The sequence below is a fragment of the Syngnathus typhle genome, linkage group LG6 (genome assembly GCF_033458585.1).
Source record: "Syngnathus typhle isolate RoL2023-S1 ecotype Sweden linkage group LG6, RoL_Styp_1.0, whole genome shotgun sequence".
In the NCBI taxonomy this organism is placed as follows: domain Eukaryota; kingdom Metazoa; phylum Chordata; class Actinopteri; order Syngnathiformes; family Syngnathidae; genus Syngnathus; species Syngnathus typhle.
In genome coordinates, this window is record NC_083743.1 from 4,089,413 (window position 1) to 4,112,803 (window position 23,391).

The 23,391-nt window shown below is 41.9% G+C and overlaps 1 long non-coding RNA gene across 2 annotated transcripts in view; it reads left to right on the forward strand.

The window, feature by feature from the left end:
* The first annotated feature begins 2,895 nt into the window (after positions 1-2,895).
* LOC133156214 (uncharacterized) overlaps positions 2,896-23,391 on the forward strand; it is a 29,908-nt gene continuing 9,412 nt past the window's right edge. For both annotated transcript variants that reach the window (XR_009714806.1, XR_009714807.1), the window contains exons 1-4: positions 2,896-2,974; positions 7,425-7,667; positions 8,446-8,528; positions 18,696-18,778. This is a non-coding gene — a long non-coding RNA (uncharacterized LOC133156214). The remainder of the gene's footprint in view (positions 2,975-7,424; positions 7,668-8,445; positions 8,529-18,695; positions 18,779-23,391) is intronic.

Consider the following 23,391-nt stretch of genomic DNA (forward strand, 5'->3'; position numbering starts at 1 on the left):
TATCTATCTATCTATCTATCTATCTATCTATCTATCTATCTATCTATCTATCTATCTATCTATCTATCTATCTATCTATCTATCTATCTATCTATCTATCTATCTATCTATCTATCTATCTATCTATCTATCTATCTATCTATCTATCTATCTATCTATCTATCTATCTATCTATCTATCTATCTATCTATCTATCTATCTATCTATCTATCTATCTATCTATCTATCTATCTATCTATCTATCTATCTATCTATCTATCTATCTATCTATCTATCTATCTATCTATCTATCTATCTATCTATCTATCTATCTATCTATCTATCTATTTTTGTCTTTCTCTTTTTCTCTTTTTCTCTTTCTCTCTTTCTCTTTCTCTTTCTCTTTCTCTTTCTCTTTCTCTTTCTCTTTCTCTTTCTCTTTCTCTTTCTCTCTTTCTCTTTCTCTTTCTCTCTCTCTCTCTCTCTCTCTCTCTCTCTCTCTCTCTATCTCTCTCTCTCTCTCTCTCTCTCTCTCTCCCCCTACCTACCTACCTACCTACCTACCTACCTACCTCCATCCATCCACCCATGTGATCGCTGCCCCCCCTTCCACACACACACACACACACACACACATTCCCACTCCCGACCACTTGGGGGCATATGTCCCCTCTGCCCTCTCCTTTACTAGATTAGTGCACTCCCCCCCCCCCCCCACGAAGCCCATTTTGAACAGGTTTTGGTAAACTGTCAAGCGACAAAGAGAGTGACTCTGACATTTTGAGAGTTTCTGAGGGAGGGGGAGGATCCACTTAATGGCCACTCCTGCTCTCTGGCCAGCAGCCCCGACCGGGTCGATAATTGCTTCATTAGTTAATCCGATTGAGTGCGAGCGCCGGCTCCTGTCGATGCTGACTTACCTCCCTTTCTGCAAAGACTATGTCTTTTATTGATTTCATTGTTCTCTCACCGAGCCCAACTTTTCCCCCCACTCAACTAATCCTCACATTTGCACCAAGAGAAGCCAAATGGATTTCTTTGTTCGAGACCCCCTTTTCTGCATCCACGGCGTTCTTATTACGAAGCCGATCAATATGAAAAGTAGTGCAATGGAATGCCCCTGCACTTACCGGGCGAAATACTAAGTGCACCCGGACCGTCTAACGAGAGTGAGCGAATTCCGACTTTACAATCTAATGCATGATTTTTGATTGACACTGGCGAACAAGTGTGCAATTACTTCTTTCGCCGTTCGACCGACTCAACGCTTCTCATTTTCCCTCCCGAGGAGAAGTGAATTGTAACCGCGGCTAACGACCACCTCATCCACGCTATGGATGGACGACCGTACATTCCGACTTGGGTAGTCGGGTCATGTCGTTGCCATGTCACCTGAGATGGCGCCAGTACCTAAATTCATGCTAGCGCTAACAAGCACATTGGAACAACAGTATGCTGAGATAAAGCTCAGTCTGGAGTTTTACTTTTTTTTTTTAATGCATTTCCCGCACACTATTGAGTATCGTTTTACCTTGCGGATCTTTAACGACAATTCCAGTCGACTCCGGTCGTTGAGTACAACCCGGTCTTGGCGCCGTCTAGTTTAAAAAAAAGGTCTTCTTCAGGTACTGACAAAAAGTTTTAGTTCTGAAAAACGTCATTATATAATACAGTTTTTTTTACTCCTCAAAGAATCTTGGACTCCTTTTTAAGCGCGTGAAAACAGTTTCAAGCAAGAGGTCCAGCGTTTAATCTTCGGAAAGCACAACCTTATCAGCCTCCGGCAAATGGGCCGGCATGCTGTTGCTCTGAGGCATCTGCCAATGATTCCCTTGTCTACTTTATATCTCCATTGTCTGCATTTCACCGGCCTCGCTACCGTACCTTCTTATCAGCTCGCCGCATTCCCTTCGCGCGCTCCCAGCTGTGTCGTTTTACACCGTTAGTCGTTTTTGTAATAACTACTTTCACTTTCTTCTGGGATCGCTTGCTCGCTTTGTTGAATCTTACCGGTCCCCGTCGGTGTTCGTAAGCCCGCCGGCCTCCTCCTAAATCACCGAGTTTGCGCTCTTTACACAATAGATTTATTGTGAAATGCTACCAGCAAAAAGGAAGACCTTCCTGCGAACAATCACACAACCCAATAAAACAAAAACAATTTGAAATAACACAAGGGATATATATCGGGGGGGAAAATCACCTATAAAGGTCTCATGGGTTTAGTGTTGACCCCACAACAGATTATTTCTAGACGTCTAATAGAAACAAATTAAGTCATTTGAACAAATCCAATCAAAAGGAATGAAAATCGAATTAAGGGCAAATCACTGCTTTCCCTCGTCGGAAAATAACGTGGCCACAAAGATGGCCCTCACAGAACTGAATGAATGGTTTTATGCCCACCGACATATTGTCATCGAGGACTATAAAGGGAGATCTTGGCATACCTTAAAGACCTAACTCGTTTTATTTCAATCTCCGTCATCGGTCCGCATTATACCGTGATAACTGCCGGCATTACATTAGGCACAGGCAGTCAACGTGAGCGTGCAACTGTTACACGCCCGTGGTTTATTGTCAGTGTCTTTGTCCCCCCCTGGGTGGGTTTTATAATCCTTGCATTGAGGGCGCATGTCGGCATAAATTTGCCGTGACAAATTCCCTGCGAATCCATTGTGCACGGCGACGGAAAGTGCTTCGGTGAGATCTACGACCTTTCTGGTAAAAGCGTTTTCGCACCTTTGTTTTAATTATCCGATTTTCAAGCGCACTTTCGATCAGAGCCTTTTCAGATTCAAATATACCGTGTGCCATGTTTGAAGGTGCAAATGGATCAAGTGATGCACAAGGCAATACCGCCAATTGTGATGTGGTTGATATATTCCACGCAGACCCAATTTTTGCTCATCTTCACACAGGGAACGTACGGTACGGTGGCCCCAAAGGGACCGATGACCTCGTAGCATGTGCAAAGTGCTGCCTTACGAAAACTGTGGTGAGTTACTGACTTCTCCAGGGAGTTTTGCGTGTCAATGTGTAATGTTTACTATACATTATGTAGTCTGCTGTGTAAGATTAGTTTCGGAACCGTAAAGAAAACATACCGTAATTTTCGGACTATAAGTCGCACCGGAGTATAAGTCGCACCAGCCCAAAAAGTGAAAAAAAAAACATATATATGTATATAAGTCGCTCCTGAGTATAAGTCGCCCCCCCACCCAAACTATGAAAAAACCCGCGACTTATAGTCCGAAAATTACGGTATACAGTATCTGACCAGTCCAGGTGGACTACAAAAAACTTGCCTTAAATGGACGTATTTTTTCAGCATCGTTTTCAGAAATTTCTGTCGCAAAAAGAGGAGACATCCCAAACAAATTGTTAAAAAATAAAACTATTATCAGAATGTCAGAATACCTCGACATCAAAACATTTTCTATTGTTGGAGGTCCATTAGGGGGGTTTGCAAATGACTCACCTCACCCCGGGCCCTGCCACCTACGCCATTGCACAAAACTAATTTGTGGACCAAGCCAGTGTCAGCTGTCTAAAAGGCGTTATAGGTGAAATGTTCTCCGCCCGTCTGCGTGGGATGTACAGTGGCGCTGCTGTCGTGTGATACGGCCGACCCGGCGTGGCGGGCTACTGCGCCGCCACCTCCTGTATCCCGCTTGGTTAAATTACGTGCCTCCGTCCGTCAATGTAATTCCTTAGCAACATGAAAGGCGGCTTCCTCCATCTGCAAAGTGTCGAGCGGGCTGCTTTACATCTGTCAGCTGCCACCGTTGTTTATTTCTCACCTCGGCCTGAAACTATTTGTTGGCTTGTCACTTAATGGCGGCGGGGGCCGTCGCCGGTGCGGACGGCGGCACTTAAACGCCGCCTGCTGCCGCCTTCGCCTTTGAACAACAACCCAAAAGTAAATACAAAGCGCACACATTCTTGTTATCCTTCTTTTAAGACGGTAGCAGATATTCCGAGGTTCAACTTCAATCGCCTTCTCTTGATTAGCCGCGAATCTCAAATGCTCGACGGAATCTCCACTTAAATGAAAGATGGATTTTGTTATTGCGATTCTTTTAATTAAAAACAAACTGAAGAACTTCAAAGGTGAAGTTGATATACAGTTGTTGTTTTTTTGCTCCAATTAAGTCAATAAAAGTGCTTGTATAGAAAAACAGAGAAAAAATGAAAATTGCTTTTCTTGCGTAACAACACAACTCTTTGCGTCCCGCTATGGCCGTTTGGGAGCGTGTCCAGATGTTCCATGTTGGTCATGAAGAACTCCACCAAATGTTTTGCCGGAACGTCACGTACGCCTCGATAATCTTGCTCCCGCTTGGCACTTTGACAAAGTTTCTTCACAGGAGTCTGAGAGAAATTTGTACAGTGGAACCTCGAGACTCGAGCGCCATCAAATCAGCACAATTGAAAGATTGGCCAACATTTACTGTGGAAATTCCACATGAAATATGTCAAATGGAACATGGTTTCATTTGGCTAGTTGTAGAAAATTGAAATTGAAAGTTTTGACAAAAAAACAATTGCGGAGGAAAAAGTGCAAGAGATTCAAAATTTACTGAAATATTTTACTTCTTTTATATATAACTTCTTTTTCATATAGTGCTTAAATGTTTGACCTATTTTTTATTGAACTAAAAACATGCCAGTCTGGACGCTTTTAACTAAATCATTGAAGGGGTTTTGACAAAAAAAAAAAAAAAAAAAAGAATTGCGGAGGAAAAAGTGCAAGAGATTTAAAATTTACTGAAATATTTCCAACTTTTTTGTCATATCGTGCTTAAATGTTTGCCCTAGTTTTTATTGAACTAAAAACATGCCAGTCTGGACGCTTTTGACTAAATCATTGAAGGAGTTTTGACAAAAAAAAAAAAAAAAAGAATTGCGGAGGAAAAAGTGCAAGAGATGCAAAATTTACTGAAATATTTCCAACTTTTTTTTTCATATTGTGCTTAAATGTTTGACCTATTTTTTATTGAACTAAAAACATGAAGGAGTTTATACAAGCAACGCACGCTTTCTGCTACTTCTTCATTCAGAAATAAAAACATCGGTGCTTGCTTATCCAATATAATATTGTCTAATTTGGCTTTTAAACGCTGCCTTGCATTTACGGCTCCTCATCGTAACCCCTGCGGAGTATTCCGTATCGTAAAACCCAGATTTGAGCCGTACCTCGTTTCGGCATACAAAGGTTATTTAGAGCCAATCCCCCTCTGTAATAAGAAGTCGTAAAATGGAAAGCGCGGCGCTTGAATGGCGGGGGCCACATCATCTACATGTGAAACACAAGTCGGAAAATGAGATAGGATGAATCGGCGCGCCCGACAGATGAGATGGAATTTCTCAAACGTAGCTAGTTAGCTTTCTAAAATTCCATCAATAATAGCATTTAGCCGTGTAGCTAGTTAGCTTCCAAGTAGGCCGCCGCTATGGATTTCAAATAAAACATTTAGCTGGATGATGATTGGTTGCTAGCGACGCTTTTTTATTTTATTTTACATTAATCAATATCCAAAGACATGAAGAGGCTTGCACCGGCAGAAGGATCGTTTCTATCCACTGTCCATCTAAAATTAGATTTCCCTCGTCACTACTGAGAGGATGTTGTAAGAGAGGAAGTTTATTTTCCTCCGGCAAGTAATTTGCTGGCGCCGATCGGGACTTCCATTTCTCATTGGCTTCATTGACAGCTCAGCACTTGAATCCATCTACATCCATTTCTTGTTCTCTTGTTTGACATGATGCCCATCAAATTGAGACTTTGCAGTCAGGCTTTTAGAACAAGCTAGCTGCCTTCCTCAAAGTCAACCTCTACAGTATTTGGTCACAATAGAAAAAAATATATTTTTTCCCTTTATTTTATTGTGTGCTCTTGAATGGAGAAAAGAAAATTGCCCCTGATTTCATGTAATTATAAGCAAAATCAGCACGATTGCTCCAGCTTGACGCAATCATAAATTGTTATGAACAATACTCGAACGTAAGGAACTAAGTGGACCACTTATGCACTTTTGTCCCCATTTAGCAGCACAGTGTGACTTAAAGTGCAGACCGCAGCAGACACGCCTCGGACAAGTCACGGGCCACCTCAGGCACCGCTCGCACTTGCGTCAAAAGTTGAAAACGGCGACGACGGATGTAAGATGTGAAGTCTTTTAGCGATCGCTAGCCTCGGGCAGGTTTTAGAGGCCATTTACATCAGCTGCGGGTTTTAACAAAGCCCTCCGCCGTGCCTTCCGTGCCCGGCTGAAGCATTGTCATGGGCACGGCATGGAGCTGAAGGGGAAACCCGCGCCGAAACAGAGCCGACTGTTATGCTAATGAAGGTGGTTGTCGGTGGGTGTGTTTAATTGCGGGCTTCTGTGGAAGGTCAGTGGCGCGTATGAACTCGGCGGGTCAAGGCCTGAGGCCTAACGGAGATAATGTCTGCCTGGTTTGAAGTTACAAACAAGACCAGACCCTCAGGGCAAAGATGGTCTCATCTGGCCGCATTCCTAAGATGGGTCTTGCGACGGGCTGTGTTTAAATAGGCGTAATCAGATTTGAGTCAGTTGAAGGCTGGGCTAGGTCTGCATTGTTGTCCCAACAATGAGGAGCTTAAGGTGACACCCGGAAGGTGCTTCTTTTGCAGCCTGCAAACAAGGCGACTTTAAGTAAGCAAACTTTGTGTGTCGCTAAATGGCGTGGAAAAGAACGCAGGAAGAAAAAAGGCAAAGTAGAAAAATGAAATAAAATTGTATCAAACGGGTTAAAAGTTGTAATCGTACAATAATCGTATTTTTCCGAGAAAAAAAAATTAAAACATTTTCTTAGAGTAACAAAGATTATTTTTATCTTACAAATATAGTCAATATTTTCCAGACACAAGCCCAAATTAAAAAAATAAAAATAAATTGAGTAATTTTACAGGTCAAACTGGTTCAATGGTGTCAGTTCTTCTTGTCGAAACATTGAGTCACGCCAGTTATTGATTTCAAAATAATCCCACACAAGACGGTCAAGTCAAGCAGGTCAAAGTTCAGAAGACGCTCCTGTCGACCATAAGCTCTCTAGCTGCGAGGCAGTCGGCGCTCCTAAGTGACCTTCTCCCAGGACGGGATATCTGACCCCGGAGGAGCCTGGGGCCACGCAGGTCAAAGGTTACAAAAGTACAGGCATTTACTGCTAACGTGCCTTGACATCATTTCAAACATCTAATTGGGTTCAAGTTACAACATAACCTATGTAAAGTAATATTGCAAAAACTCCCCAAACCTGAACGAGGTCGCTCGAGGGCCACGTAATTCGACAACTCGTATTTACTGAGCCACCTTTGGACAAAAAAAATGAATTTGACACTCTTGCTCTTGAATGTTTTGTATGTTCAACAGTCCTCATATTTGCAACATATCGATTCTCCTTATCATGTCCCCTCTCCTCAGGCGGTGGCATTTGGGCATCTGTTGACGGCGACTCCAAGCCATCGCCAGCTGACACTGGCTGAAATTGTTTCTTCGTGTTGAGGGGGGGGGATCAAAATGTCAAAGTCTGCGCCGGCTCAGAAATTGGATCACGAGGAAGTGCTGGAAAGTGTTTGACAACATCAGATGTGGGCTTAACCCTGACTCCTGAAGCTTCAGCTTCCCAAATCCCCGGCCCCGAAAGAACTCCGGGAGATGATGAAGGTTTGTTTGGATTCTGCCTTGAGTCCAACAATGGCGTTCAAATATGCTAATTCATAGCGCCGCCCTTGTGGCGTCACTCGAGACGACTAATCTGGTTTACTTCTCCAAAGAGATTTCATCTGGTGTAATTACAGCGGCCTTAAGTGGATCAAAATATACATTTGAGTGATTGTTTGTGACCTGCGAGGAAATTGAGGGTTAACGTGGTGAATTCAATTCACTTAGGACAACTTGGTTATCGCCCAAACAGCGGCAGCTAAGAGAACGCAAAGGGACGAGGCCTCATGGCAAGGGCTTGTAAAAATATCAGTCTGCGCTTTGCTTTGTAATATGCGCAGCAAAGGTCTCTCCGGAGTCTTTGGTAAACTACACTTGACCATGCGGCTTGACAGCAACATGATGAGCTAAAAGCACTTTCTTTTTTTAAAGGCCTGGCATTCGTGGCCGAGAGGGAGCGAGTTCAAAAGCAAACAGCAACGATGAACTTATTTTGCTTGTATCAACTCACTTTGTTTACTGCTATCGACGTAAATATTTGTCGAGTTTTATCCAACGAGCCGTGGACGAAGCTCTCGCCCAACTCGAAATTCCGGTTTGTAAAGCACTAATGGATGGCGACATTGTGTCACTTTTGAGTTTTTAAGAAGTTAAAGGGGAAGTCAAGTCGGAAATGTTCTTCACAATATGTTTTATTAACCCTCATTCGTCTAATAAAGCTATTATGATTTATATAGTGTGTGTGGAAAAATACTAATGAAACCATTTTTATCCATCTCAGGCGTCGGCCATTTTGTACTGCTGGCGACTGAACATGACATCACAGTTGCTTGCAAACGTCACATGATCAAACCCAGAAAACAGGTGAGCCAGCATGACATTTGGATTTTTCTTCTTAATTCTTCTTACCCAAAGGCACGATTCAACAGAGTGCCACATTTAGACACATTTTTCACTTGAGTTTTAAGATCAGAGAGTGAATCCTGGCTTGCCACGTCGATTACGTGGGAGAAAAATAGCAACACGTTTAGGCTGATTGTTTGCCGCTTGCTTGAAGCTGCAACGTGCGGCATCTCTAAAGATGTTTTTTTCTTTTCCCGAGAGGACTTTTTTTGCATTTGCTATCGAATCCACCGAGTGACATGAATAGTTAAAATTGTTCATCCTCGCGTCGCCTCTTCACAACTAAGTGACGTTTCCTAACGACTTGCTGCCAAAAGTTGACCGAGGACAAAGTAAAGATGGCATTTTGCTAACAGCTTCAACACAACTTTGTCAAATAACCCAAGGATGTTCTCTTAACTACGTAGGATTTTTTTTGTTTTGCTTTTTTTTTTTTGGAATGCACTGTCAAGCATCATTGAAACTTGTTTTTCAAATTCTAAAAAAAAAAAAAAAAAAGCTACTTCTCGGCTCAAATTATTAATGGAGAAACACAGGAGCAATACATGAAAATATTATGAACTAGCATTCTCAGGCCACTGAATCGAGCGCTTGTTCCGGTTGTCCTAGAATTCTTCTAGTTATTTCCAAGACAGCCGGCCCAGACCAAAGAATATTCGCAAACATGAACTTTCATGGTTATGTTTTAATAAATTATTATCTCCGTGACACTTCATTGCTACACCTGTGCAGTCTTAATAAAATCCATCCATTTTCTATAGCGCTGATCCTCATTAAGCCCTCAGGTGAGAGTGGTCGTAATATCCAACATACGGTATGACCCCAGAGGATCCATCTAATCTAGTTTCCTAGCTGAACTCCGCGGCTAATATTAGCAACGGAGGCTCATATGGGTTTGATATAACGTGTGACAAAAAACAGGGAACAATGTGCCAACAAAAGATCGTCGTTAAGGTTGAAATTTTTGTGAAATTTTAGCAGCGTTAGCGAACTGAGGAAAACCGGGTCCCGAGGCAATTTTTGTTCAAAGCATCATCTTGTGCCATTAGAGCCAATTGAATTTTCTCGGAATCTCGAATACAAAAAAAAAATCCCATCAAAGTGGGATGATAACCATTCGGCTAGAAAGTCAACGTTCTGCATCAAAAAATGACGGCTCAGGAAAATAAGAGCGATTTGGAATGTGACAAAAGCGAAATCTGACGCATTTCAGCTTCAAGACAAGAAAGTCTTTGTTCTACCTGAAGAGACAAAACAATGGGAAAAGTGCCAGGATGTGGATAGCAGGACTATTCTCACTTTAAATGTAGACCTTCTCTCTTTCCATCACACTTGTTCAAAAACTAATTTCGTACTTTTCCCCTGCTCAGAATCCATTGAACAGACTCGTGTTAATTACAAATATATCCCCCACATCGTCTGGGGGAAAAAAAAGTGACAGGTATTTTAAATGAAAGATCACAAAAGTGTTTTCTTTTTTCCCCCCTTGAATGTGTTGGAAATTAATGGTTTGTTGTCCTCGTGATAGTTTCCAAGGTTGGTGAAAATGAAAGGGATGATTTGTTCAGTAGGGGCAAAAAAAAAAAAAAAAAAAACACAAGGGGGGGGGGAACCTTAAAAAGGTTGTCTAATTAGAAACCGACACAGGCAAGCTGACTCATTATCAGACAGCGCAGACACACAGCGAGTGATGTTGATGAGGGATGGCTTTAGTCCTCCCCTTCATCTCCCGTACGTCAACACAAGCGGGGCGGCGGGACTTAAGACAAACCGTTGGGATGTGACAAGTACGTATTTCACGGCGAATGGCGCTTTTGTTCTTACGGGCTGGATTCATTCGGCCACGCCATTGGCCACGCCAATGCTTCTTTGTCTTGCATGGGCACAGCAGACTTGATTTTCAGTCTTGTATGAGAGAAAAAAAAAAAGCTACTGTACGGAACAAAGCTTTGGTGACTATGGCTACCGGCGTAAAATAAAAAAATACTTATATTAATTTTTATATTATATTTTTATATTCTAATTCATTAATTATTATAATATTTTTCTATATGTGCAGGATATATCAGGGGTGGCCTCTTAATTATTTTTTTTGATTTTGGACAATCCCCCTAAAAATTTCAATAGACACTAAAGGACTCATTGGCTACCAATGACGGATAAAGACGTCAAGGTTTTTTTTTTTAACAATTTAAAAAATTGTGGTGCAACTCAACACTCAAGCTGCCCTTCACTTCACTTGACTGTTGGCATATGGATGGTACTTTTTTTTGTTTTTTTTTAATTGCCCAATCAGATTGTACTTTCCACATGCAATCCACTGTAATTTAAATTCATATAGCTGGCCGACAGTAACGTTCTCTATATTCTATTAATGTTGTCATATTATTAATGACATATTGCCACCCCGAAAGCTTCGGAACTGCTTCGATTAACATCCGCGGCGCCGTTACAGTTACCTGTTGTTGGTTTTTTTTGGTATTGCTGTTTTCTATAATTACGACATGACAGCCAAGAGCTGGATTAAGTCAGGCAAATCCCCTTTAAAGGCCCAAATACCAAGTGCACTGCCCACCACGGCATGTGCTCATGTTGTCTCTCACTTGTTAATCTTTACAAAGCCCCCCGCCTTTGGTGGAGCTGTTTTCATGCCCAGCGTGAAGCTAACGCTCATCGTTGGTGAGCGCTATCCATCTCACTTTACTTCCACGTGCGCGCCTTCCAAGTCTTTCTCATCATAGAGATCCAATTAAGCGCCTGTCATCCTGGGAGAGTTCAAGCCGTGGAAAAAAAAACAAACAAAAAAAACACAACAAACTTTTCAGAGAGCTGTTTGATTACCCTCGGCACTGAAGTGTGTTGTTCTTTGTTTGCAAACAGTCGAGGTGCGAAGGCTTGGAACGTCACCTGACAAAAGTGTAGCCTGATTACGACATGACCTCAACTTTTGCCAGTCGATTAGGAATGTCGTTGGATTTCTTTGAAAAGCAAACAATGAGCGGGGACTCTTCTGTGATTACTTCCTGTTTTGGAGTTTCTTCTCTGCCCGTTGCTGATTGTTTTGAGGGCAAGGAAAAGCATCTTTAAAAAAAAAAAAAGGAATCGTGTCAGCGAGGCTTTTATGTTTCCGTTCTTTGATGAAAGTTTGAGGATGTCTTCCATAAATCTTTCACGTGGAATCCACAGTTGACTTCCTCGATTGTTTGGATGAAGACAATTTTTGTAAATGACTCGTGTACAGTTTTATCATCTTGAGCAGTTTGAGCTCATCGCGGCTGACCTACTTGCCATCGTATATTTTAGAAAAGAAAAAAAAAAATTGGCTTGTGTTAAGCCAAACTGTAGCTTATTTACCTGTTTTGTGGAATTTCCACTCCGTTTCCTGAGTAATGAATCACTCTGGGATGCTTCTACTTTGCTCTCAGCATGAATATGAGTCAACCGCACAAGTGTTTGACTTGCACACTGTTGATGTGATCCGACAGACCGTTTTTATATTTTCTCGAAGCGACTAGGCATGATGGATAATTGATGAAAGCGCCAAAACGATTCAACTTGCTCACTTGGCTCATTAAAACATCACTGAATCCAATTTGACCTCTAATAAGGTAAGATTTGGCCGGGGGATGCGTGAATCCTTCTGAATTTATATGCGATGACATTATCAAAGTGGTGCTGGGACTTTTACATATCGGGCTGGGGGGGGTCGGATTAAGGTGGTTGAGAGCAGACTTTGCATTTTTGACATGGAGACCAATTAAGGGCGAAGCTGCAGGGCACGAGTTGACTGGCACCCTCCGGAGAAGCACAGGTGCCTGAGAACCTGAAAGCAACCCCTGCTTACGTTGGCTCTTTCGAGCCTGAGGCGCTTTTTGCACCTCACTGCTTGAAAAATAAAAATGGATGGCAAAAGCTGACATTATTGTTTGCATTTAAAAATCCAGCCATCATAGCAGACTTATGGCTGTTTTGTTTTTCTTCTTCTAATTTGGTAGAATTGGGACGCATGAGATTCACTAATGGCCGTTCAAGTGTTTGTGCTGATGAAGATAATAAGCATGGTTTACTTGGACCAGTGTCAACATGACTTCCATACCTCACATTATCCGAGTCATCTATTACGAGACATTATTAGATGAGTAAGACAAGCATTTGGCGAAAATGAGCACTTTGACGCAGAACCATGCGGGCTTTTTATTCTGAACCCTGAGAGGGGTTATTTTATAAAGTAACATACCGTCGTCAGAAAATTAGCAGGACTTCCGCTGAGATTGTTGACGGCCATAAAACTTTTCAAACTGCAGTCGGAGACAAAGAAACTTTGTTGCCTGGCAGCAGTGATGCAACGTTACTCCAATGTCAATCCGTAAACGAGCACCGAGGACAAAATTGCTAAGTGTGCCAAAATATTTAGATTTTTTTGAGAACTGGGTAAAAGTTTCACTTTTTCTTCCCTCACAAATGTTTTAAATAGCAGACAGACAGTCTTGCCTGAGGCTCGACAAAAGCGATTCACGCTAAACGACTAAAAAAATCAATTCGGATTGCTTCTTGTGCTGTACAGATTCATGAAATACAAGCATGTCAGATCTTCGCTGGACTTGCTAAAACAGGTACAGCGGCGCCTTGACTTACAAGTTGAATTCATTTCACCATCAAGCTTGTAACTCAAAGCACCTTTACATTAAATCTGCTTTTTTCGTCGAAATGAATTGATCACCGTTTAAAAACTTTTTTCCCCCCATACACAGTGTGCCAAATTAGTCAAGAAAGTCGAAAGTGGAAAATCTCTGAATGTTCTGAACGCCCGTTTCTATGCCAACCACAATGCGAAGGTAACCTATGATTAAATAAAAAAAAGCTTTTTAAGACTGTTCCAACACAATGAATTTCTAATTACTGTCACTTATTATTAAATAGTCAGTAATTTTCCTCTCGAGAACATTATGTTCTATATTGTAGAAATGTACTCAACCCCCCCCCCCCCCCCCCCCCCGCTGTAACGTCAACTGGGCTTTGTGCGATAGCAAAGTAATCTAATCAATAATTAACGATTAGTCCTCGTATAAATTAGGTGCTTGATTTGTTTTTCGTGGGAGTGCAGTCATCTCATAAAGTAATGATTCTTTTTATCATTTCATACATTATTTGTTTTGATTTAAAAAAAAAAAAAAGGCCCATTCATTAGTAGCGGACTGCAATCTACAGCCGATCCAGTCATTGTATCCAGTTCGGATGCAGATGTGACTGAATGGAGGCTTTTTCACTCACGATAAATAAAAATCTGCCAGCATATGCGAGCATGTAAACACAGTGATGTGACTTCTGCACCGTGTGGGGTGGGGGGGGGGACAATGCAGACGGGGAACCACACCCTTACCTTTTTTTTTTTTACTCCAAAAGGAAAGATGTCTGAAAGGTTATAAATCTTTAATCAAACGACGATGATGCGCCTGGCTTCCAGCGCTCTCCTCCGCCTCGCAGGAGAGCAGATGCTGAGCTCTTACATCTCTACGAATAAATCCCCTTTCCCCGCTATAGCAAAGTGTCGTGGGAGCTGCTCTCTGTGCACCGACGCCTTTCGCTTTTTTTTTTTTTTTTTTTCGGGTTCCCTCCTCGCCAACTCCCACGAGAAAGGGCCTGCGCTATTTTAGCGAGAGTGAGAAGCAGGCAGGAAGCGAACGCGCATAATTATTTCGCCCCCCAGTTAAGTATGCAAAACAGGTCTTGGTTAAACATGCAGAAGGGAGTTTATCAAGTTTACCGCAGACTGAGGACAAAAAAAAAACGAGCGCATATATTTATTCAGTTTAGCTATAAACCATTTTAAAGCACTGTAAAAAAATATTCATAGTTTGGCTGGGGGGGGGGCGACTTATACTCAGGAGCGACTTATATACATGTATATGTTTTTTTTTCACTTTTTTGGGCATTTTATGGCTGCTGCGACTTATACTCCGGTGCGACTTATAGTCGGAAAATTACGGTATTCACATTCAACCATGTGTTGTTACATTAGGCCACTGAATGTTTTGTGAAGATGACGTTTCCGTGGGCTTGGAATGCTATTGACCTGGTCATTCCAAAACCTTTGGATCCAAACTATGAATAAACACACACACCTTTGTTACCACTCCAACCTTGACATTCTTCCCAACTCCATCCCAGTTTCTACTGAAAAAAAAATCTCTTTCGCTGTGTCACCGCAGCACATTAAGCTCCAGCCGAGTCATCTTGCATTCATCAGGTAACCCGCAAACATGAATTCAAAGCGCAGCAAACTTCCCGCAAAGAAAAAGGCCCCCTCCATTTGTCTTGTCGCTCTTTATCAGCAATTGTTTAAATTTCTTCAGCGTGAGTGATTTCCTCCCGCAAGGTGATTGCCCTTTTTTTTCCCCTCTTTCCTCCCCATCCCCATCCGACACCTTCCGTCTTCTCATCCTACCTCGCCTTTCACCTCGCTATACACACACACGCTTTGAAAGCTCACTTTCCGAGTCGCAAGCAATTACGCCGCCTGCCAATGCGTCTATGCGATGTTCCCGCTCACGTATCAAAGACTGATTATGCACGTCTACACGTATACCTACGTGTTTTATATTTGTATAATTAGGCGGTACGGCCTCATTCGTCTTGGTTTTTCTTTTTTTATCTGCACCTGTGAGTGAATAGCGTCGTCTCTTTCAAGTCAGGAGATTTACGACACCGCTATGTATGTGTGTGTGTGTGTGTGTGTGTGTGACCACATTGCAACATATGTCTTTGCACTTAATGTATGCATACCGTTGCCTCTGCTTTGCAAAAGGTATATGGCAATAATGTATAATCTGCTGTAAATAGCACACTGTCTGCCACACTTATCAAGATAATAAAAGAATCCACCGATGGGCTTACTAAAAATTTCCCTTTTCCCGCGGCCATTAATCTCATTCATCTATAAATGATTACTTCCTGTTTACCGCCACCATAATGTGCAGTTTGCAAGACAGCACTTAGCATAAAATCCATACGGCGTCAGAGATGTCTGTAATGTAAACTACTCAAAGGACAAAATCACTTAGTTGGCTACAGGAAGTAATCAATGGCCGCTAATGACCGATAATCGGAGCGATACAGAATGGGAGTATGATGGAAAGGCTCCACGCATGATGCTATGGAAACTCGGTTCAGGGGTGTGCTCACTTTTGCTCCTAGTCCTCGAACAGGAATATACATGTGCAATTTCGTCAGTGGTTTCTCGTCTCTCATTAAAAGTTACAAGATCATTACAAAAATGTACAGTACCGTAATTTTCGGACTATAAATCGCTTTTTTTTTTCATAATTTGGGTGGGGGGGGCGACTTATACTCAGAAGCGACTTATATACATATATATGTTTTTTTTTTCACTTTTTTGGGCATTTTATGGCTGATGTGACTTATACTCCGGTGCGACTTATAGTCCGAAAATTACGGTACTCACTTTTGTGAGCGATTTCCACAGTCATTGCTTTGGATTATAGTAATAAAGCATTAGCGGCGCGATTGCCGTGCGCCACGCTAGGGGCCTTCATTTTGTATCACCCTCCATTAAAGTGGATTAAAACGTCAAACAAAAAGTTACCGTACGCAAACAAGGCTCCAAAAAAAACAACAACTTGAAGTTGCAATAATTGAAATGTTTAAAGTGACACCTGAAAGAGTGCGGCGTGGCTAAACGGCGCCGCTTGGCAACATCATAACTCACAGTTTGCGCTCCAGAGTATGCTGCGTAATTTAATTCATCTCCTGCCTCCTATTAGCATTCGTCGCCGCATCAAAGTCTTGCAAATGCGCCGAGGTGGGGATTTAACGGGAGACGTCTGGATACACCGAGGGGATTTATTCCCCAAAAAAACTTTGCTGCCACATTGGTGTTTGTCACAACTGGAGTTTGTCGACTTATTCTGCTTAATCACAGACCTCTGCAAAAATTTTTCCCTCACACCAAAAAGGTATATTACATTGCTGTCAGCGCCAACCTGGCTCGGCTAATAATTCATTATCAGAGTCAATGTTGATGTTTGAGACTCGTTTGGAAAAAAATGAATTTGATCCCAAGTGTCACCTTTATAAAAATCATTATTACCTGTGTAGGCCAGTTTTTCGTAACATTCATCCATTTTCTGTACTCAATTCCCCGCAGCTCATCAGTACAGCACTAATATTAGTCACTCATCACAGACATAATGTTATTGTCTTTCTTCATTTGTTATCATACTGTTCGTGTATGCTTATTAGCGTTAGCATGAAGCTAGCAGACTGAAAGTCTAAGCTACTGTTTTTTTTTTTTTTTTTACCCCATCTATGAATAACTTAGCCAATGTGTCCTTTTCAAAAAATACGAGGGCCATGAGCTCAACTACTTGCCCACCCCTAACCTACAGGCTCATTTATCTCCCGTACATCTTTTTTGTTCTTTGAAGCGTTTCATGAAAATGTAATTGAACTCCGAATTGGCCAGCTTTTGATGCGATGCCCTTTAGAGTTTCCTCAGCAGATGAAGAAGTAAAAAAAAAAAGGGGGGCTTTTTCTACTTTGCCCTGCCTGAGGCTTGTCTCTTTACGGGTGTCTGCCTTCCCTCTATGAATTATGAAGCATAATCCCCCCCAGGCTTCCCGGTGGCCACCAATGAATTGGGGGCCCGCATCCCAGCCAGCTGTTTATATGTTGCTCCAGTGTCCCTTTGGTGTCTGTCCAAACCACGCTGGCGACACAATCTAAAAAAAAAAAAAAGCTGACACAATAATGGTGCGAGCACGTCCGCGTTGGAGGGAAATATGTTGTCCACAATGAAATAGGATCTTTTCGGAGTCGCAGGTGTTCACATTATGAGTGAGAGTGAAGCAGCGGAAAACAAATTATCATGGAAATTGCTCGAGAGCGAAAATAAGGTTTCGCATCACTGGAACTGCAAATGTTTGCGTGAGGTTTTGTGCGTGGCACAAACTTTGTTGTTGTGTGACACGTTTATCATAGGAATGAAGTCGGGGATGAACAAGTTTTATGCTCAAGGGCAGAATTTTCAAATCCAATGATGGAGCAAGTCATTTGAAGAGCAGGAGGAAAAAAAAGTCGGGTTGATGTGAAATACTTTAATAAATATCCTTTTTTTTTAAAAATATAATCGTATCTAACTGACCAATCAACCAAATTATTGTTTATATATATTTCTTATAGTCATATATTTTTTCATTTTATTCGCAATGAATTGAATTGGATCTAATTGACCAATCAACCAAATTATTGTTCATATTCATATATTTTTATATATTTATAATTATTTTTTTCATATTTATTTTATCCACAATTAATTTAATTGACCAATCAACCAAATACTGCAGTATCTAACTCCGGTATCTGCACAGTCAGTTTTAAATTGATACAAAATCTTTTTTTGTATGATCTTGCTAAGAAAGCAAATTTTAGCATTCAAACTAAGCGCTATCCAAATCTGGGTAGTGGCGGTATATGATCTCAAGCTTCCGAGTAACCATGACGTCACCGTATGTGACTCATGTACAGTAGCTGCAAATGCACTTTTAATTTCACCACAACAGAACCTCTGCTCTTCCAGCAAAAGACCCCCCACCACTTCTCCGACTGGCACCATCACCCCCTCAAGCTGTCCATTATTAATGGAGCTTCTGTTGAATGTGCCTTTGTTCCTCCATCAGCGGACGGAAGGCAGATCTCCCCTGCGCTGGGTGGGGCCGTGGGGGGGGGGGGGGTTCTTAGGGCGGGCGGTCGGCTAACCCAAGCTGGTCGCATCCTGCGGCGGGCTGTTCATCCATCACGTTAAAAGGTGCTGCATCAATCATTAACAAGTAGCCAAGTGCTGAAAGGATGATGGACAGCTAGACAAATAAGTTAAGATGAAGTAGGGCAAGGTGATGCGAGGGTTTACATCACTTCATTTATTCACAGCAGCAAATTATATTCCAAAGGAAAAAAAAAATCCTAGAACTGTGGTGTGGCATTATAATAAGAATGCATTAACATTACCCAAAATAAAAGATGAAAATGCTAACACTGTAAGTTTTAGCTCCTCTACCGTGCATGATTAAACTTTAATGATTAAACTTGACTTTTTTTTTTTTCTTTTTTCAGAGAGAGAGTGCGGCAATTCTACTCGAGGCAATGTACTTAAAAAGTCCAGGAAAGACTTGCCAGGAATTCCTGAAATGCCAGCAGTAAGTAGACCTTATTTATTTTTGAAGACTGCGTCTGGAGGGTTACACAATTAATCCAGTCCAGTCACTCCAAAAAATTGTTGTAATTTATATTTTAATGAGAAAAAAATAGCCCTCCATAATGTTGTACTTGCCTAGTTTGTCCACATGGGGGCAATATCAGACAGACATTTTGTTAATTGAGACTCCTCCCGGCTCATCAGTACGGCACTAATATTATAGAAGATAAAGAATATGACTGACTCAAGCCTGTTATTGTTTTTCAACCTTTTACTACAACAGGCTTGCTAATTAGCATTAGCGTGAAGCTAGTGGACTGAAAAGCTACGGGTTCATTTAAATAACCAAGGTGTAATTGTTTTATCTTTTAGTTTTATGGTTTAAAAATGCGTTTATCAACTTTTATCAGAAAGGATGTGCATATTGTTAACTTTTTTTTTTCTCAAATTCATCTAGCTACATAACGTGAGAAAGCCTTTGAGAGGATTTAAAGTGCAGGTATGTCGTAGAGGGGCTCATCCAGAACAGGATTAGTTTCTCTTTGGAAGGATTTAACATTCGAGTGCCTTTTTTTCCGCAAGATTTCCATGTTTTTAGCCCGAAGAAGACACACAGCTACGAGTACGGTATGGACTCACCTGTAGAAGCGAGGCACAACCAATCAATACGTTTACCAGTGTAATCGATAAATACAATTACATTGTCATGAGTCGTACTGATGGACTCGTGGCGTTTCAGCGGCTCACAGGAGCAGATACTGAAAGCATTCCGAATCCGTATACCGTAATTTTCGGACTATAAGTCTCACCGGAGTATAAGTCGCACCAGCCATAAAATGCCCAAAAAAGTAAAAAAAAAAACATATATATGTATATAAGTCGCTCCTGAGTATAAGTCGCCCCCCCCCACCCAAACTATGAAAAAAAACGCGACTTATAGTCCGAAAATTACTGTACATTCAAATAATTACCACCGCTTTCTAGTCTATTAACACCAATTGGACTCTTATTTCCAGCACCTTTTTTTTGGTGCCCAGCGCAAGTTTCTTTTTTTTAGTATTTTTATAGACAGGCGCAGGTACAAGGGGCCAGGCATCATGATAAGTATTTCCAATAAGAATCAACTTAGCTAGAAACAAGCAAAAAGACTCGCACAGCAAGTAAAGAATGTCTCAAATGAGCAACACATAGCTTACTTGACGTTCGGCTTGGACAAATGCACTACTTCACATGAATGCTAATGATGCTGGCTGTCCACTTGATGTGCAAATGAGCATGCAAATGTGACGCGGCTGAAATACAGCGTGTTCCGTCGAGGGCCCGGGAGGAAGCGCAAACGCAAAACATACGCCACATGATGTTCTGTATTGTTTGTTGGAGCCAATATGCCCTGGGAAGAAAAGCTCTTGCAATACTTCCTAATTCTCACAAGCTGTTTGGAAATCACGAGTCGTTTTTCTGCTATCCTCAAGATAACTATAATACATTCGCTTGCCCTGTTGTTAACGGCAAATTATATTCATAGGAGAGATGCAGCTGCAAAGATACCAGGGTTGGGCAACCTACGTCCTGAGGGCCATCACAAACTAATTTGTAATGTTAACACAATTTGAGGAAAAGGAAATTTGCAATTGAAGCAGGCAGATGGTCAGATAGTCAGCCTTTGAAGGTTACACCAACCCTATTAAAATAATGCTGGGAAATGAGATGTAGCAAATTAAGCTAGTAGGCTAATACCCTTCTGGTTTACAAGCTAACAGCAGCATACTCTTATTTTATTGTTAATAATAATAATTGTACCCATTTAATGGCCTGTAGCAGTAACATTTGACATAGTCTTCATTTTCATTCCCCCAAATATCGAGAATTGTATCATTTGAGTTAGCGTTTTGATTTTGCAGTGCACTTAAGGAGGCTAGCAACTAGCCTATCTCCAGGTCCTATTCTTAGACTTTTCTTGCTCAGATGGACGCCAAAGCATGAGAAATAGTCATATGATGTTTATTGCCTGCAAAGAGTCTCGCACCATAAGGTAAGCTAAGATAGGCTAGCCATAAAGTGTCCATTGAAGATGTGCTGTGGCTCTGACTTGAACATGACATTTTGCTTTACCTGCCGCCGTCCACTTTCTCTGCCTCATTACAAAAGGTTAATGGAATAACCAGACCCCTTCACAGGCTTTCCGCCCGCTCAGCAGTCTGCCGTAACACTTTTGCACCTCGCTTTATCCACGCATGGCTTTTTTTTAGTATTATTTTTTCTCCTTCGCCGTCCTCACGCCCATGTTTATTCAAAGTCATGCCGCTCTTTATGCTCACGTGCTGGCCTTAAACTAGGCTACGGCTGCTCCATTCATTTTTCATGAAAAGTGCTACACCCGTTAGCCTACAGACACACTCATGTGGCTTTTAATTAGAGTGGAAATGACAGAACAATTATTCATCCAGCTCACCAAAAGGAAAGAAGGACCACCAAACGGATTTTTTTTTTTTTTTGCTCCACCCTTGTCTGGCAGATATGAAAGTGACAGTATTTAATGGCTTCCATTCAAATGCCGCTCACGATGAAAAGTCAGCAGGCGTCGGCCCACCAAAAAAATAAAAAACATAAAATATGGCCTGTCGTTTGCAACACGGGCAGCAGGTCCACAACAACCCCCCCCCTCAAGGCCGTAAACATTTTTAGAGGGCAAAGCGGCCCCGATCTAAAGGTCGGTGTCCATCCCTGTTGTTTTAATTAAATTACAGTGAAGTCATAAAAGAAAAGATTCATCGCGAGCGTACATTTTACTGCCGCCTTAATGGAGCGAGATCAGCTGGTCGTCCCCTCCATTCACGTTAAAAAGTGGCTCATCTCATCACCCGCTGATTGCTCCCCTTGTCGCACTGGAAACCATCTCCATTTCCATCAAATCAGTCATGACCCCGCTAAATGCCGGCGCGAGCTCAGTCTGTCAGGATTTGATTTTCGGAGACGGAGGACGCAGGTTCCAGTCGGACCGAAATGCAAAAATGGCAATTATTGACATAAGACATCTTTCCTAGCGCTCCTATTGAGCGAACGAGACATCTTTAATTGGTCAATTTAAATTTGGACTCCTTAAAACATTCCCTGTCCACTGCTAAAATGTCTCACCGGACAAGTGAACAAAAAAAATGGTGATTAGACACCCTCTGGTGGAAAGTCATTACAAAAACTGCTTGACTATAAATGCAATGTGGATTGTGTCACTGCAGGGAATCACATGGAGTGATTAGATTTGATTTACTCTGTTTGTACATCTCGCAGGCTTTAATAATCAATACGCGTCATCCTCGACAACCCAAAATGGTGGCAATCTACACAGCAGCAAGTCTTGAAATTTTGGGAATTGGCAAAACACTGTTACAATATTTATATGAATGAAAGTAAGCACAATCTGCAAATAAATGAATATTAAAATAGCTGCTTGAAATCATTGTTGTGACGTGCGTACAATGCATGTATTTGAAATACGACATAAAACATGCAAATGGCTTTCAACTCCGGTTTGCACAAAAATACCATCAACAAAAAGATACAGAATAAGTTGTATGCATCGTGATACGTCCATAAATGTGTAGGATTTTTTTTTTTTTAATTCAAAGTCCTCCTGCATACAACGTGTACCTATGCTAGCTCAGTCGTCTCATCTTATGATAAAATAAGGCCGCTGTCAAAATGGCCGCCACGCCTAGCGCAAAGAGGACGGGCCACAGCGATCCCCAGGCCGGAGCGGCACAGGAAATGATGCGACTCCAGATTGAAAAAAAAGTTGTTTATGTTGAAATAGCGGTGCCATCAGGAAGGAAAAAAAAAAAAAACTTCCCCTCTTCTTTCGATTGAGTGGCTGCTGGAAAGATAGGGAGAGTATTTCAATATGAGGGATGACGTTTTGAATAGTCGCTGTGCGATAACAACCAGGCTGACGTTTTTTAAAAAGAGCCTGAGAAATACAACTTTGTCAAATAAAGCCACCGCGGCTTTTAGCACCGTGCATCCATCTTTTCCCAATCATCAGGTTGGAAGCTTTAAAATCTTTAGCCTCCTGTTAGGACGCTTTTTCGGCAACAGCAATCTTCCGGGCTCCTGAGCCGATTTGACCTGCTGTGGATGAATAACTCCATCACTCAACTCTGTCAATTTAGAGCTATGGTGTTTTTCACGTCTGTGTAAAGTGTCAAAACAATGTCAGAGGATACAGTAAACTCTCATTGTATCCCCGTGTAGACCACCGGGCAGATTTGGATAGCCGGGTCGATGCCGGATGTGCCGCACACCACGGCGATATCGGTATATTCTGATAAAAAAAAATAAAAACTGAAACTGCAGCAGACGTTTTAACAACATTGTTTGGGCTGCAAATATCTACCAGCACATTAGTCAACATGCGGCGGGTCAATAGATGAAGTCAGTGCATTGTCCTCGAGGGCATTTGTCTAAACTAAAATCAATACCCCCCTTCCCTCCCCGCACGGATGTACAGTCTCACCAGGTAGACCTCTCAGCAGTCAGAGAGGCTGAGGGCCTCTCGGCCCGCAATCCACAACGAGGTCAGGATGAGGAACCTGATCAAAGCCATCTCCCGTCGCTCTG